Genomic DNA, 17,752 nt, shown 5'->3' on the forward strand with positions numbered 1-17,752 from the left:
ACACACAGCAGAGAGGCTATGCATATGAACTCACAGTTATTGTCCCAGCATATAAATAAAACCTATGCAAGCTCACCCCAGAACGTGGGATGGGGGCATGGAATCCCATCACTAACTGAGGAGATACTGGCCCACCAGTCAGTTTTCTTTAATGGTGGAACCTATGGCAAGTTGACTATGCTCCAGGGCAGGGCCCACTCTCAAGAGTCGCTAAACAGCATTAATTGGACTCTGAGAGTATTTTGTTCTTTTAAGACTAAAACTCAAGGTTGGGTATGTAGTGAGAGGAAGGGGAGAGTGGGTTTCAGAGGAATTGGAGAAGGGGAACAAATATGAGCAAAATACTTTGTGTGAATTCCCAAAGAATTAATAAAAATATTGTTTAAAAACACAGAAAACACCTACATTTCCTTGTATTGGAAGAAGAAAACACATAAGGCCAAGCACAAAGGTGGATACACTATGCACCACAGGAGACCTGGCATACTTTCTGGGGACACCTGTTAGGGGATCTGGGGGTCGTCACTCTACTCTGGCCAGAGGGCAAACAGTGCTGTTTACAAGCACAGAAGTATTACATAGTGCTTTAAAAAGGAAACAGCTGAGGCACAGTGGGGGGGAAGGGGGGGCTGCCATGAGTACAAGAACAGTGTTGCCTACAGAAAAAGATTATGATGAGAGGGGAAGGGGGGAAATGCCTAAATATTATATCACTAAATGTTGTGATTTCAATGTGAAATGTAACCCCTCAGACATTTGTATTTAAAGACTGGGACATGGCATGCTTTTAAGAGGTTCTAGGGTACATCTGAAGAAATAGTTGATGGGGGAGGGGTCCCTAAAAGTGATAACTACTTCTAGTTCTAGCGCTCTCTGCTCCCTGATTGACAGCCCGAACCCGTTAAATCAAGCACATTTCTTCACTTAAGTTGTTCTACCACACAGTTTGTCACAGAGAAGAGAAAAACAATAAATATACTTAGAAACACAGTAGGCAGCAAAGTCACTAAGTTTACATGTGGTGCTGGGAGTGAGCAATTTTATGTCTTCTTATTTGTCCTTGACTTTTTAAAGCTTGATATATGGATTGTTTTCATTAAAAATAAACCACTAAGCCAGGCACAACAGCACACGCCTTTAATCCCAGCACTCGGGAGTCAAAAGCAAGCAGAGCACTCTGTTAGTTTGAGGCCAACCTAGTCTACAAAATGAGTCCAGGACAGCCAAGGATACACAGAGAAACCCTGTCTCCAAAAACAAAATAAATAATTGAAGATTGTCCTGGGTGACTTTTAGCTGTCAGCTTGACAGACTAGAGCCAACCCAGAGGACAGCCTCAGCTGAGGAATTTCCTAGATGAGATTGGCCTGTAGAAACATCTCTGGAGACTGTGCTGGTTAAGTGCCTACTGTGGGTGGCGCCACTCCCTAGGCAGGTATATAAAAAGCAGTGCAGTCATGAGTCAAGGAGCATCCTCCATGGTTCCTGGCTCACTGTTTTGGCCTGTGAAGCCAGTTCCTTGGTGACAGATACTGCTGCGTGGAAGAGCGACCAATCGTGCCTTGAAGTTCTTTCCTTGGCTTCCCTCCATTATGGATTGTGACCCAGAACTTGGAATTAAAATAAACCCCTTTCCTCTCCTAAGTTGCTTTAGGTCAGAAAATGTTATCACAGCAACAGAAATGAAAGTAGAACACAGCATGGAGGGAACTCAAGGGACAAGTCGCCTGCTAGGCATGATCCAGTCATGGCCCTCTGAGGGGGACAGTGCTCCCCTTCGAATCTGGCTTCCTCAAACTACTGTTCTCTTTATAGACTCTCGTCAGCAGCTGCGGTTCTTTGTCTCTGCTGTGCGATGGCCATTCACTGATCACTCTTTGTTACTGATCACTTTCTTTGACCCAGTGATGTCTCTTTTCTGATTTTACACTCTTTAGTCAGCTTCTTTTGGCTTCACTACCACATTTTTTCCCTCTCTCTTTCCCTCTGGCTATTTCTCATCTCTGAAAGGTCTGTTGTGGGTGTTGTCAGGGGGTGAGCCATCATGCTGAGGGAGGTCACTTTCCTGGCTAGCATGGGACCTTCCCTACCCTCTGCCCTGTGTGCTCTGGATGATCCTAGCCAACTGACCTCTCTGCTTCCTTGGACTTGGATTCCAGACTTCTTGCTTCCCCACCTGCTCACCAAGTACCTTGAACTGTGTCCTGAATCTCTGTGCTTCTTGGTCACGTCTCTGGTCCTCACTTCTGAGAGTTCCACTGAACCACAGAAAAGTTATTGCCTGGCCTCAGAGTTAAAGGCAGCATTGCAATGGCCCTAGAGAGAAAAGAACTGTGGTCTGTTGAGAGAACAATAAAGGGAAAAGCCTGCCTGCCACCAGTGGGCACAGGTACATGGCGACAGGTGCGTGGGCACAGGTGGCTGGGCACAGGTGCATGGGCACAGGTATGTGGGCACAGGTGGCTGGACACAGGTGGCTGGGCACAGGTAGCTGGGCACAGGTACGTGGGCACAGGTAGCTGGGCACAGGTGCATGGGCACAGGTGTATGGGCACAGGTGCATGGGCACAGGTGCATGGGCACAGGTATGTGGGCACCACTGCAATGCACAAGTATGTGGTAAAGAGATGGGAGAGAGAATGAAGTGGAATGGTTTGTGCACTATGAAGAGAAAAGGAACTGGAGATGCAAACAGGAAAAGGAACAGCCTAATGTGAGGCCATGATGTTGTCCGGGCCTGTGCTGTTGCCAAGGGCCATGCCTGGGTCTGTGGTCCTGCAGCCGCAGAGGTGTGTCAATGTCCATGGGCCACTGCACCACCAAAGGCCATGCAGACATCCCTGATCTGGGCTGCCGCCTGGGGCCATGCTGGTGTCTGAGGGCTGCACAGAGCTAGACCCTCACTGAATGCAGCATTTGAGAGAGCTGGAGCTGCCACACACATGAGTAGCATGGGAGAGCTGTCCCTTGCTGGCTATAGCACTGTGAGAGCAGAACCCACACCTCACATGGGGAGCACAGTAAAGCTGGCCCTGGCGGCATGGGCATGGGTGAACTGGCCCCGCCCCTCACCAGGGCAATGTTAGAAAATTGGGCCTTTTACCATGGGCACCAGAGACCCAGCCCAGATGACGTGAGCACAGGAGAGTCTGCCTCTGACCTGGGCGAAGTGGGAAAGCTGTCCCTGGCAGTGCCGGTACAGGAGAGCTAGCAGACTGAAAACCTCAGCTGGTCCACCCCAACATCTACCACATTTATGAATTGCTGGAACATATGAAGGAGCCAGTCCAGCAGATCCAAAGCTGCAGGACCTCTGTGGACAGGGCAACTGCAGGACATCCCGAGAGGGTTTGTTTATTGATGGTGTGGCAGAAGCCAGAGGCCTTAAACCGGAAAAGGCTCTCATTGCAATGAACATTTGCAAGCAAAGCTGGGTGAGGGAAAGGTGTGCTGCGTGACACACCGTGACAAGTCACAGATTCCACAGTGAGATGGGGGTTGGGGAGATGAGTGGGATTGGGGTGCATGATGCGAAATTCATGAAGAAGCAATAAAAATGGTTTTTTAAATTGTGCATAGGAATGATGCGGAGAGCAGACAACACGTCTGAAATTGGAGACAGCAGAGGTAGAAAATCCATCCACGTTTGCCACTACGGCTTAAAATAGAAAAACACTGAATTGTTTGGAGCATGGACTAACCGTGATTGCCACAAAACTGGGGGTCAGATGAGGCACCGAGTATGTGTGAGATTCATACAAGAGACAGCAAGCTGAGCCAGCTGCAGTGAAGGATGGTGGAAGGAAAGAAGACGCGTGACCCCGAGCAAGCCAGGCAGGTGAAGGAGGGAAAGTCAAGAAGCACTCTCAGTGATGTGAGTCTGGAGAGTGGGGTTCCAGCTTGAGGAAGTGCAAAGCTGATGGTCCCACTCAAAAAAAGGGGACTCGGGACACAGGACCTCATTTGGGGGAGAGGTCACCCACTTTTGAGCTTGAGGCATATTTAGGACATCATAGTGATGGCTCCTAAGAAGCCAGCTGGATGCACAATTTTTGAATATAGAAGAAAGTCTGAGTTTACAATCACGTGTGATGGAGTCACTGGTGGAACGGCTTCCTTACAGCCAGAATCTGTTACTTGTTAGAGAGAAAAAAAAAAAAAAAAAAAAAAAAAAAAAAACATTTTTTAAAAACAGAAAAAGGGGATAGAAAGCAGAAGTTTCTGATTTCTTTGAAGACTCACTTGTGTCACGTGGTGTTTTGCCAAAAGGTCTTGTAAAAGGTCACGTGATTCTTTTCTGGAAGAGAGGGCTTGTGATGTTTTGCTGGAGCAGACACGGGAGAGGGCTCGTGATGGTGGAAAGGAGCGTAAAGAAACCCACGGACCGTGAGACGAGGCTTTTGGCACGTCTACACCATGCAATGCTTCCCTGCTCTTTGCTGGACGTCACTGGTCGCCATTGGTCCTCGCTGGTCTTCGGTTTGCAGAGAGAAACATTCCAGGGAACCTCTCATGGCACTCCAGCTGAGTCTGGCTGCTCCCAGGGACCCGTGCCGACTCGGCGGAACCTTTCGGTTTCTGCTTGATGGTGTCACCTCTATGGATCCGTGCATTGTTTGGTGTTGGCTTTTGGAATGGACTGCTGGTACCCTGACAACACAGAGTCTGAACTGACTGAAGGAACTACGTCTAAACAGGTCCATAACGCATTTTCCTATTAACGTTCTTTCTCCTCTTCCTCTGGTCAGTGGGTTAGGAGTGAGGGTGAAGTGTTTAAAACTCCTTTAAAAAGTAGGTTTTTTCCAAAGTAAGTTTCCTTTAGCCAGAGTCAAAGCCTTGGCATGGATGCATCCTGTCTGGAGCCTCTAGAGGGATCTATTCCACAGCCTCCGCTTCTAGAAAGCGCCTGCTCCTCCTTTTCAGGTGTAAGGCAGTGTAGCCGCAGCTTCCCTGGATCTCCAAGGGAATTGTTCTGTCGATGCACAGATGTAGAGACACAGCTTTGTTGCTGTTTATTAAACGTGCGACTTTCTGAAAAGAATGAGGCATTTAAACGAGATGACGTTTTCTCCTCGTCTGAGCAGTCTCAGAAGGACCAGGAAGTAAGGTGAGTCCAGGGAAGCAGTGAGCCTTGTAGCCATCCTCTGGCACAGTTACATCCAGTTGTTTAAGGAGGCCTTATCTCCTGCTTCTGCAGCTCTTACATCTGCTGACTGAAGCAGCTCGGGGCTGGGGGGTGTCAGACTGCATTGGGGGATGCAGGATGGCTCTGACGGGGTAACCCTTTTCCCCAGTCTGGTCACCTCGAGCCCCTGGCAAGGCAGACAAGAGAGCAAAACAAAGCTACAGCTCAGCGGGTGCGTTTAACCCTGACTCCAAGGCATAACAAGCGGTAGCCACCCCACTCTAGAAGGACAAGGTGAGGGCAGAACCCAGGCCTTACCCTGGCCAGTGAGTGACTCACGCAAAACTGAGCAGGTGGATCCAGTAAAGAGCTCATCACAGCAAAGTCAGAACAGGCATGGAAGAGGAAGTCACGGGAGCTCGGCTTGCACCTGTTGACAGGTCACAGCAGTCACAAGCACAGTACTGTTTCCCTCCACTGCTCGGCATGGATTAAACATGACCTAAGTTTGCTTGTTCCCTCTCTGTCTTTCTCTGTCTGTCTCTCTGTCTCTGTCTCTCTCTCTCTCTTCCCTCCCTCCCTCCTACTTCCCTCCATCCCTCCCTCCCTCCTTCCCTCCACTATCTCTCACAGTGACTATCAGTGGCGTATTTGCAGGTTAGCTCCCAGGAGGGAGACCACTGGTGAAAGATGACAATGGTACAAAGGGAGGGGTAGCATCACCCAGATGCCAGTGGCTTGGAGGTGGCTGACTTGAAGTCTCACCAAAGCTTTGGCACGGTTTCCTTTTGCAGGTTAGTTCACCGGCGTATCAGTAGACTATGTTAGTGTGTTGGTGACATTGTTTGATCGGTCAAGGCAGGGCTCAAAATGCTGTAGGACAGTCAAGAACCAGGCTGCGTGGGTTCTGTGGCTTTCTGTGGCTGCTGTTGCTTTCTGTGGCTGCCACGGCTGCCACTAATCTTCCACGTGAACCATGAAGTCCTTCCAGGAATACGTCCTCTCTGTTATGTATTGGTCTTGGCAAGGGACTTGGGTTGATCTTGGAAAGGAGGACACAGGCCAGCAGCCAGTAATTTAAAAAGAAAAGAATAATTTGTGAGCTACAGCAAGTATAGACATGTTTGTTGCTATATTTAGAAGAAAGGTAAGCTCAAGGCTTTTATATTGTCGATAAAAATACTTGATTCACTATTAGAGACTGAAAGTACGTATGGTTTAGTGAGAAATCATGACACCATCTCATCAGGCATGAATGCAGTTGAGAAGTCAAATGCTACCAACTGTGGGTCCGATGTCAGCCTGTATCGTTCAATAAGACGCTGAAGAGAGCTTTAATGTACATGTATTTTCCCAACTTTGTTTCCTGATCTGTTTCCATTGCCCAGTTCAACTGAGTTTACCTGTCTCGACCTCATCCTTTCCACAAGGAGAGATGGTAGAGATTGGGACAGATTTCACTCACACACACACACACACACACACACACACACACACACACGCACACGCACACGCACACACACCGTGGTAACTATTCAATTTGCAGCCACTATGTCTCCCAGGTAGTTTTTTGTTTTGTTTTGTTTTTGTTTTTAACTTCACTTCATTACAAACCAGAAGACTGCCCCCTTCTTGCATGCCATGAGAGGCCCTTGCATTTCTTTCCTTTCCTTGCTGCCTGAGGCTCCCATCCCTCTAGTCTCTCCTCCCTGAGCCCCTCCCACCTGCATGCAGCCCTGAAGACTCCTCCCTCCACCTGGATCACCAATCCTGTGGCCCCCAAGCACACTGCTTTTTTACTGTCAGATAATTTCGCGCTCACAGCTCCGTCCACCTCAGAAAGTATATTGGCCGGTTGAGTGGGCATTGTACAGTGTGCTCTCAGTTCCCTTTATTCGTGTCCCTCTCTTCCTGCCACCCTCCTTTTCTTGAGTGGATAACACGTGCTTATCTGTCCTCCCATATCCATAAGAGAGCTTACCACCTGAGTCCTCTGTCACTATCAGCTTTTTTGGAAGTTGAATGGCGTGCGTGGCTATGCTTGCAGGCAGGCAGGCTGATTTTCCAGCTTGCACAGGAGAACGTATTTGACTATAAAACCAAATCCCTTGTCTCTTTTCTTTCCCCGTCATGCTTTCGCCAGATTGTTCCAAGGAGAGCAAGAAACTGTCTTTTCAATGGGTTTAAAGGTTGAAGGCAGGATGCGCAACTTACGTAGTCACTGGAATCCTTCAGATCCAAATGCACACACTAAAGAGGAGGAAACAGAGGCTCGGCAGACAGAGCATCTTTCCCATAGCTAACTAGAGAGCATCAATCTCATCCACTGCCAGGCAAGCCTTCTTAGAGGATAAAGTGTTGTCCTAGGAAAAGCAAAAGCATGTTTCAGTGTGATGTGCTCTCACTACTGAGATTTGCCTAAAGTTCTTGGCAACAATTGATGGTGCTTTTCCCTCTAAACATAACTACAACACTAAGGGTCAGTGAGGTGGGTGCTTGCTGTCAACACTGACAACCTACATCCTATCCCAGGGACTGACTTGGTAGGAGAGAATTGATGACTACAAATTGTCCTCTGACCTCCACTCATAGACCATGCCATAGCACACTTACATGTGCGCGCACACACACACACACACACACACACACACACACACCAATTTTTTTATTAAGGAAAAAAACAGTCACCAAGCTTCAGTGGCGTTTCCTCCAGTGGACTTCAGTGATGTTTGATCTCATCTTCCCTCCCGTAGCAGAGGTCCCCAGCTGCTGGCCTATGGTCTACGCCATATCCTCATCTTCTCACCTGTGTTCCCAACCTCAACGCCCAATGCAGTTCTCCACCAATCACCAGTGACCCGATGCCTCTCAGATCCCTTGTGTTCACTGCTTCTTGCCTCCTATCTGTATTTGGTACCAATGACTCATTTCTTCATCTCTTCCCTGAATTAAATAAGTATTCTTTGGCAAGTCATGTTTCTAAAACGTATAAATTATTATTTGTTATTATTATAGCATCTTTGAGAAATAGAAAATAGAGCCAAATCATGGCATATACCTAATATGTTTAATGAAATAACAATTATTGGTTGGATATTTTTTTCTTTGGGTCTATGTCACATTTTCCATAAGAAACCTCAGCTATTTGAGGGGTTCCTATATTTTTCATTCTTTTAAGTATTGCGTGATATCCAATGGCACTATCATGCATTCATTTACAATAATACATGATAGCCAGAATAAAGAATAAAATCTATATCTAAAAGAAATTAGACAATTGTTTCTAGGTCCATAAAGTATGCATACTCTATTCTGATACCAGACTCTAGTAAGATCTAGACCTGTGTGTCCAGTCACTCATTCGGTATGTCTTCTTGGACTCTCTTTAAAATGCTTAGGCTCAACATTTATAAAGTTGAAATAGTCATTTCCCCAAATCTTTATTACTCTAGGAAGACCCTCAAATGAGAGTTAAATACAAAATGTGGTGGTCTCCAAGTGACCTAGTATGTTTGTTGCAGTTACTGAGGAAATGTAAATGTAAATATTACAGATGGCCCCCAACTTGTAGTGACTTCACCTATGATTTGATTTGACTTTATGATGGTGCAAAAATGACATTCATCAGTGGTAAGCTAGGACGTTTAGTATCAACTTACATTATTCTCATGTTGCTGTGAGCTTACCGGGACTCATTTCCATCACAAAGCAAGGAGCGCCTGATTTCTTAAGGCTGGAATAACACTGGATGGGAATCTAGTTGCCCAAGCCCTCTCCTAGTACATGCAGCCCACAGTTATCTTCCTTTACACGGCCAGAGAGTTAACAGAAAAGCTCAAGGTCTTGGAATAAAGAGGTTGTTTTAAATTACCCACGCTAGCCTCAATAAAAACCGTAAGCATCCTTCTAAGGGGGAGGTAAGAGCCTGTGTGGGTATGTGACCATAACAACTGAGATTGTAGGATACGCTCTGAAGATGGAGGCAGCAGCCAAGCGGCACAGGCTGCCTACAGAAGCTGAAAAGACAGGGCCTTGAGAAGAAATGCAGGGCTGCCTACACCCACTCCCAGAAGTATGCGATAATACATCCATGTGCTCCGAGCCACTAACTTCCCGGAAGTTGGCAACAGCAGCACATGGAAACCAACCCTTCTCCCCACTGAACACAAAAGATGCAGGAGCCCCGTCCATCACCATAGCTCTGCCTCAGAGATGGGGCCTCTTCATGGGAATTCACCCCTTCTGTCATGCCACTGCCTCCCTTTATTTTGTAATATTTGCCCCAGCTTCTCCTCGATGCCCAGCTAGTGTCGATCTAGATGTCTACCCTAGACTGCTGTTCGTCTTTGACAGGCAGCAGTGACACCTGGACTCTCAGCCAGCAATAAATAGCTCTCTGAGCCCAGCATTTGTCCAAAAGCATTACACAGAGGTTTCAGGACCCATAAGCCATGCATGCTTATGGTGACACCAGCATTTCCCTGAGATACAGAATCATGTGTCCAGTCTAATATTGGGTATATCCACCTAGCTCTTGTTATATATGCTTAAAGAGATATTTACAGTAGAACTGATGGTGCTCACAGATCTTTTTCCCTTCCTCTGTAACTCTTGCCTTGGTTATTAGCAAACCATGTGCCTCCACCACAAACCAAATTAATTTAGACCCTTTCACCCACCCCCACTCCCAGGCCCCAATACTGAAAGATATCTAGTTGTTTGCTTTGAGCTATCTGTATTTTCCGATTAAAGTAGATCTGTGCTATTTACTAGAATTAAGCTATCATTGTGAATTGTTGAAAATTACATTATAGTTTTATATAAGAATAAATATAACACTGAAAGTGCTTCATCAGTTAATGCAGGACTCTGCCACCAGTGGGAGGAGGTGCACATCTACCTGTGAAGCTGAGGCAAGATGGCTCATTCAAGGCCAGCCTGGACCACACGGTGAGTTCCAGGCCAACATGAACTACGTAGCAGTATCCTGCTTCAAATAAACAAAACAATAACAAAAAGAGTCCATGGGAAACGGCAAGCATGCCATAGTCCTGAACAATGCCGTTAAGCCATGGGACCTAAATGGCATGTGACCTATGTTAGATGTATTGTTCCCTTCCTAACTGGAATGTCACCCTGAGCCATCAGCAGCCACTCATGGGCGCTTCCTCTCCTCTTGTGGAGAGTAGCCTAATGTTGTAGGAAGAGGTTATTCCTTGTCACGTGTTCCTCTGATGAACATTAAAGTTGGGCACTTAACTTCATTAATACAATCTATTACAGAAAAGAGACACTTTTCTCTTGTCAGCTCCTATGCCCAAAACTGAAATTGGGCCCCAGGGGTTCCCCCCAAGTATTCAGGGGATGGCTCCTTGTTATAGGGACCCACTGGTGTCTACAGACTCATTTCCACCTTCAACTACAGTCATGAGAATTTCTCTCCAAAGGCTTCCCCGTGCTTCACATTTTTGTCATCCAGACTATGACATTCTTCAAGTGTCTCCCTGAGTTTTGTTGACATCTCACAATGTTCAAAGTACAGACAATATGGAAATGTACAAACCATGTTCTTTTGAAGCGTAGATGAGGGAGTGTGGAACTTCTGTTTTTCCAAATGGGATCTAGTGATATGATTTTCCTGCTCATAAAAAGTCAGTTTCCTGAGGCCTGGGGAGATGGCTGGGAACTAAAATGGTTGCCACGCAAGCACAAGGACCTGAGTTCAAACTCCTAGAACGCATGTAAATCCAGATGCAAAGATTCTATAAGCACTGTGTTTCTGTGAAGATTTCTGGAATCTGAGGTTCAGCTAGTCTGGGGTACTCAGTAGAAAAACAAAGACAAATAAGACAGAAGTCAAGGACGAACACTGACCTCCACACACTCAAATGAGCACACATACATTTTGACTTTTTTAAAAGTCTACTTCTCATTATTTAAAAAAAAATACTATATATATATATATATATATATATATATATATATATATATATATATATATATATATATAAACGTGCCCCCAAGTAGATAGAGCTGCCAAATAAGCACCATCTCATTAACAAACTTACCATTGGCACTTGGCTTATTTCCTCATGTTTTTATCTAGTTAACCAATAACTCAAAGCTGTTGTCTGTGTCATAGGGGAAGAAATGACACAGCAAAACTGAAAGGTTCAAACTATGGAAGCAGCCTGCTGTCTGTGCCATGGCAGCCTGCAAGCATAAAGGCACGATCAGAGCCCAGAGTCACACGTCATACTCCCTGATGCAATTAGGAAGCCAAGCCCATCTGTTCCCTCTGCCACTGGGAGCGTCACACTGGGCAACAGGAAAAAAATGTGGAAGTAGAACAGGCTCTTGGCTGCAATGCACCAAGGGCTGAGACATTAGACCCCAGCCCATGGGGGATTGACTGGGGATTCTGCCAGGGGACATTGGGTTTCTAAGTGCAGCTCGGACAGACTCATGCTCATAGGAAGCTTGGTTTCTCTTTCAGAGAGGATGTTTCCCTGAACCACTCACAGAGTAAATGTCCTTCCAGTGAACCTAAGGGTGGACCTTACATCCTTAGAAAGTCAGAGGCTGAAGAACAGCCTGGCTACAGTCAACGACAGGAAGAGGCTGCTTGTAACACCTCAGCAGATCTCCACTGTCCTCTCTGTGAAGTGGCAGTAGTAACTGCCCGCAGGGCACCTCATAGGGCACTTCCATGAGTGACAGCACAGAAGTGGAGATACGGACATGCCCAGGTGAGTGCTGTCATTCGGAGGCATCAGAAATTACCGCCTCTCCTAGAGCCACAATCATCCTGTCATCACACACACACACACACACACACACACACACACACACACACACACACACACACACACACATACACACCTCTGCCTGTTGTTGCTGCTCACACCACAGAACCCACATCTGCCACACTTACTGACATGCCCATAACCTGGCCTCTTGCATCTTAGTTCCCTGAGTAAACTGGCGGAATGAACCGAACATCTGCCTGCCACTAATGCGTGAATAATTTTTCCCAGAAAAATCAGCCGCACACATGCACACCAAGCCAAACAGAAAGGAGAGGCAGCGAGGAGAAGGCCTGTCTTGGGGGCTTGCTTTTCTGTAGGCCCATGCTGATTTCCCTCTGGCAAGGGGCCAGCGCTTCCTCCAGCACCAAGTCTAATCTCCTTAAATCTAGTCTTCCCCATTAGTCCAGTTCCCTCAGCCGCCTCCGCCCCGTCCTTCACCATCCCACGCCTGCCACCTTTCTCCAGCTTACACTTTGCTCCTCCTTCTTTCTCAGCCCAAACCACCTGAAGTTCTGGAAAGACACCTTCACCCATATTCATTCATATTCATTCTCTCTCTCTCTCTCTCTCTCTCTCTCTCTCTTTTCACAAACCCAGCATATCAGCTGAACAGCTCACACATACCTTTACCTAGCATCTTCCCAATGTGGGATACTAGGCCATCAGAACACAAATATGCTCTATTCTACCTGGTCTCTTTAATTGTCTTAGGAGAGAATGCCTTCCACGTTGCTCTATAGGGACATGTGTGTAGTGAGAACCAGTAGCAAAAAAAAAAAAAAAAAAAAAAAAAAAAAAAAAAAAAATCAGAAGGAACAAAGTGGGGAAAAGAAGTGAGGGATTCAGGGAGCGAACATGGAAATTACAGGTGTAAGTAATGCTTTTAGCTTTGCTAAGTTAAAACTGATATCTGATAGAAGAACCAAATTAATTTATTGTCTCTATAGAAAAAGGTATATATGTATACTTATATTATTTATGTGTGCGTTAACACGCATTCATATATGCACAAATTTGTACATGTGTGTAGCCACATTACCTGTATACATGTATGTATGTTTGTACATACATACACAAGTATACATGTGGATGTGTGTGTTGTGTGTGTATTGTGCATATTTTCTGTCTAAATACAAATCTATGCATGTATATATGCATTTATATTTACAAATACACACTAAGAATTATGCAAATTCTTAGTCTTCCTGGCCCATCTATTGAGCCAGTTCTAGAGCCCACAGTATGCATATTAATATGATTCCAAGGACTGTAATCAGGGTTCAGCCTGCTGTTACTGGCATGTACTTTTGGAAGCACCTGAACAGCATGTGTAGCTTGGAAGACTGTGTGGGCCACCTGCTGCCTAGAGCCTTTTCAGTCATGCCTGATGATGACAACGAGGGAGAAAAGTTCCAGCGAGTTCAGCCGGATATGAATTCTGTCATTCAGTGTGAGTTTGGGCAAAGAAGTTCAACCCACGGGTGTCAGCCATGCAGAAGGTGCAAGATCTCTGCCTCTTGGCACCGTGTCTGCATGTTCTGCTGGCATGGTGGGACACAAACTCCAACTGGCCACAGTAGGTGTCAGGAGCCAGCATTCATCCCTTCCTGGAAGGACTCCTGCCCTCGCTCACACTGACAATGTTGTGAATACATTTTTCAGATCCTTTGTTCCATGTAAATAAATGTATAAAAAGAAATAACCGCCATTTTGATCCAAACACTCAGTGAGGGCCAGCATCAATTGGCTGCCTCCCTTTTGGCTGGCTTCTCAGTCTGTCCAGTGTTTTGTGTAGCATTAAATTGGCTGCCTCTCAAAATTAAGGAAGAGCGATGGAATAATTTTGTGTTTATTTTCATAAGAAATAAGAAAATTAGATCCAAGAGGTAAAGTTAATTTCCCAGAATTATCCACTATAAGATGTGAAGTGCCAGGTTTATTTCAGGTCAGAGATTTATTTTTAAACAGAGAGCATTCTCATACAAAAATGGCAGATTTCACGGGAGCCGGCCCTGAGTTTGTGCACATAGAGCTTTGTGACCCGAGGCCACTAGTTCTCCTTGTCTGGGGCTGATGAGCTCATTGTTAAAATGGAAATATTTACTATTCACACCGAGAAGATGCTGTCCTGAGAAGAGCAGCAAACACTGGGCAATTACAGTCCCTGTCCGAGTTGACCGCTGCATGCTCCGTCAGCACCCCCTGTGGCTTCCTCCCGGGGCCAGCCGGACAGCTTCAGGCCTGAGGCTGGCCTTCCCATGCATAGGTTCAAATCCTACCAACCTACGCAGAGGAGATCAGGCTACACATTAGTAACTCAGGACCAGAATTTATCTGTCATTATAATTTGTCACCTATTGACCAGCGCAGTCACCTGCTGTGTTGAATAGAGATAATAATAGCACAAAAGTCTGTTGCGGGTGTGTGGTGTGTGAGTGTGAGTGTGACTGTGTGTGTCTGTGTGTGTATCTGTGTCTGTATATGTGAGTGTGTATTTGTGTGTCTATGTGAGAGTGTATGAGAATGTGTGTATCTGTATGTGTGTTGAGTGTGTGTTTGCGTCTGTGGAATATGTGTGTGTCTGTGTCAGGGGAGAGTGTGTGTCCTTGTGTGTGGGAGTGTGTGTGTCTGTGTGTAAGTGTGTAAGTGAGTGTGTATGAGTGTGTGTATGTGTGTGGGAGGTGTGTGGAGGGGCACTCATGCCAGGAAATGCATGCAGAGGTTGGAAAACAACTCTGAGAAGGCATTTCTCTGCTTCCACCTTTACCTGGGCTCAGGAATGAACCTCAGAGAAACCAGGTGGAAGGGGTTGTTGTTGTTGTTGTTGTTGTTGTTTTTGAGACAGGGTTTCTCTGTGTAGCCTTGGCTGTCCTGAACTCACTTTGGAGACCAAGCTGGCCTAGAACTCACAGAGATCCACCTGCCTCTGCCTCCCGAGTGCTGGGATAACAGGGGTACACCACCACGCCCTGCTTAAATTGAGGTTTAAATGAGAGCCTAATACTTTTATTTGACACAAGTCAAATGAAGTTGGGGCTGAGATGGCTCAGTCAGTGAAACGCTTGCGCGCAAGCACAAAGACTTCAACTCCGCACTCCAGCCCCACAGAAAAGCTGGATACCACATGGGGAAGGTGAGGCAGGCAGGACTCTGGGGTTCCCTGGGGAAGCTGGGGTTCCCTGGCCAACCAAACCAGCCAGACAGTGAGCTCTCAGCTCAGTAAGAGACCTTGCCTCAAAAATAACCAACAAGATGGCTCAGGCGATAAAGGTGCTTCTCACAAACACTATGTGTGTGTGCGCCCTCCTCCATGCACACACCCATGTCTACTTGCCCCTACACACAAATAGAGAACAATAAATAAAAATGTTAAAATATTTTAAATAAAGTGGATAGTGACTGAGAAAGACACCTGACATCACTGTCTGGCCATCACAAGCACGCACACACATGTGCTATACCCACACACTCACACACACACACACACACACACACACACACACACATAAACGAATTAATAATTTCCCTGTCACGCCTATACTCTCTCATGTATGCAACAAAGGATTAGTTCTGTCAAGGGTTCCCTTGTCAACCCTACCCATGTCAAAACAATTTTCAACTCACATCACAGCATGGTCCTAATGGTCCCTTCTAAGTGGCCTGTTTGAAGTTTAGACTCAAGTTTATCCAGATCTGGCCACCCTTCTCGTGAGGATACCGTCACAGCATGGACAGAAGCAACGCTTCTTCTGTGCTTTGACTTAGAGGGAAATCTGCATTAGGCAAGGCTGCTTACTCACTGTCTCTGAGGGCAGACATGTTTGTGAATGGTGACAAAAGATGTCACGGTGACATCGCTATTTTCAGGACAGTGGGGAAAGATGCCACCCTGCCAGTCAGAAGAGGCTAAGGGAGGGAGATTCCCTCTACAGCTGCACCAAGCAGCTGGCACAGGGCCAGAAGAATCACCCATCCTGCATCTGCCATGCCTCTCAAGGAAGGAAAACAGCATGTTCCAGAGGCACACGCTGGGGCCCAGAGCAGGCCATTCCTATATTTAGGACACTCACATTTTAGGTGTTTATGGAATAGGCAGCGATTGTGTTGCATTTTCTAATCTTTATTCCTTGCTACTCCTTGTTATAGACATAGACGCTTGTTAGCTGTAAGATCTGAAACACAGAAATAACCTGACCCCAGTGTGGTCAGCTCTGTTACTATGGCAGCTTGGCTGGTCTTTATAGGTTACCATTTAAATCCTCAGCTAGAAGAAAAAGGGCAGGGGTGGGGGTGTCATCTTTAGAGATGGAGGCATAACCTATATTAAAGGGTATTTACTCAATTATTTACTCAATAAAAATAGAGGACAAAAAGAGAAATAAAATATTCATCATTCATTCTGTCACACACACAAAAATAAGTACCAGGTATTTTATTTATCTTTGATCTGAGGCCATCACCTATATTTTTGTGACATATTCATTGCCAGCAGGATGGAGGTGGGTTTGAGTGAGAACTGATCCATTGTTGGAGGAGACACAGCCAGACAGAGGCCACCTGGCAGGTGTCAAAAGTAAGCAAGCAGAGGCTGAAATGAGACCCAATATTTGGAACTGAGGGTTTAGCTAACATCGGGGCTTAGAAAAATAATTACCCCATGATGAAGCGAGGGAGAATGAGGAGAGAACCGAGGAGCCTGTTACACACAGAGCACTGTGATATTTTTAAATCCAGGCAGTCTTGCAGATGCCCGAGTAAGCTGCCCTATACTACCCCAGATCCTAAGAAAGCACTGGAAAGAGTTTTGAGCCTATACACCAAGAGTTAGAATTGCTCAAGTGCTCACCAGCACACGGGGGGGGGGGGGGGGGGGAAGCGGGGGGGGGGGGGGGGTACCTCCCTATGCATCGCTGTGCAGAGAGCATGCAGAGGCTCCCGAAGTACCACAGGCTAATTTTTGTTGCTCTTGGCTGCCCACCATAAGCAAATGGAAATACACTATCGGTGAAGACAGACACATTTCGGTTGCAGCGAATAGAGAGATCAAGTTGCAGATGACCTTGAAAATTCCCTCTCCGATACCTTATTTTCATAGTAGCAGAAGATGCTACGCAGGCTGCTCGGGAAAGAAAACTCACCAACCCTGTTATACAGTGGTGGTGCTTGCACGGTACAGTGCTGATCTACCAAGCCATGTGTGCCCACAAGTGCCTCATGGTGTGAGTGCTGTGGCGCTAACCAACTGCTTTGTGGTTTGTTGGGTCCCAGCCCGCGGGGAAAAATCGAATCAGGGTTCACCTGAAAGAGGGAGTGGGGATTGAAAGTAGGATACAGAGACGTGAGAAATAACTAATCAAGTCAGGAAATTTCTGATCAAGATTCACTTTATTGCCGACTAGCAGGAACATATATAGGGCAAGGTCAATAGGATCTATTCTCATCTCACTCACCCTAGCCCCCGGGCAAGAATGCAATAGCCTAAATCGCTCCCTGTAGAACTTCCTAGTTCTCTGCGTAGTTCCTTGTAAGAACTTCCTAGATCCTCTGGGTGGTTCCAAATTGAGACTTCTCTACTTCTTTCAAAGGTAAATAGTCCAAGGATAGCCTAGAACACAAGACCTCGTGATGAGGTAGAGTTCAGCAACTCGAAGGTCACAGCATACAGCCTAAGCGCAGGATTTCTGACATGGCAGAATTAGTCATGGGTCCCCACACTGGTTGGAGCTGAGGTGGACGGCAGAGGGGCAAGTTAATGCCTCATGCTGTAAGCCTAGCCAAAAGCCCATAGCTGTAGCAGACACGTGCTTTGCTAAGTGAG

This window comes from Acomys russatus, chromosome 18 (genome assembly GCF_903995435.1).
Source record: "Acomys russatus chromosome 18, mAcoRus1.1, whole genome shotgun sequence".
Taxonomy (NCBI): domain Eukaryota; kingdom Metazoa; phylum Chordata; class Mammalia; order Rodentia; family Muridae; genus Acomys; species Acomys russatus.